Below are 748 nucleotides of genomic sequence, written 5' to 3'. Positions count from 1 at the left end.
AGAAGCGATCATCCCAATCATAGATGGGATTATCTTGTCTCGACAGTGAAGTCTTGAAACTGAAGCAAGACTGAGTCCATGAGCTTATTCTCTCGGGTTGGAACAAGCTGAGAGTAATCCCTTCCTTCCTAAGGGAAGTCTGAGGGATGAAGATAGGTTCCCCCCCGCCCCGGTACTGCAGGCCCCCCAATAGGGAGGCCTGCATGACGGGCTATTAGCTCAGTGGTAGAGCGCGCCCCTGATAATTGCGTCGTTGTGCTTGGGCTGTGAAGGCTTCCAGACACATGGGTAGTTTAATGTGCTCATCAGCGCCTGACCCGAAGATGTGGATCATCCAAGGAACGTTAGCATGGCGTATTCTTCCTGCCTCGACTAGGTCTTGGGACCAAACTCCTCCTCAGGAGGATAGATGAGGCGATTCAGGTGAGATCTAATGTGGATTCAACCCCCCATTCACTCGTGGGATCCGGGCGATCCAGGGAGGACCAATTCCCGCCGATGGCTCCCCTCCTCTCGGGAATCGATACATTCCTTATCAGTGTATGGGTGGCTATCTCCCGAGCACAGGTTGAAGTTCGGCCTAGATGTGAAAGACGGAGCACCTGATAACGCATATTCACGGACCAGGAACTACGGGATCACCCTTCTCATTCTGGGGTGACGGAGGGATCATACTATCCGAGCCTTTTCTGCTTCCTTTGAAGGTCCACAGAAGCAGCAATCAATAGAACTTCTCCGGGGGGAAGGA

The sequence above is a fragment of the Dipteris shenzhenensis genome, unplaced genomic scaffold, assembly GCF_047967505.1.
Source record: "Dipteris shenzhenensis isolate YYH24624 ecotype China unplaced genomic scaffold, Dip_SZ_1.0 scaf0139, whole genome shotgun sequence".
NCBI lineage: Eukaryota > Viridiplantae > Streptophyta > Polypodiopsida > Gleicheniales > Dipteridaceae > Dipteris > Dipteris shenzhenensis.
This window is presented reverse-complemented; position numbering follows the sequence as displayed.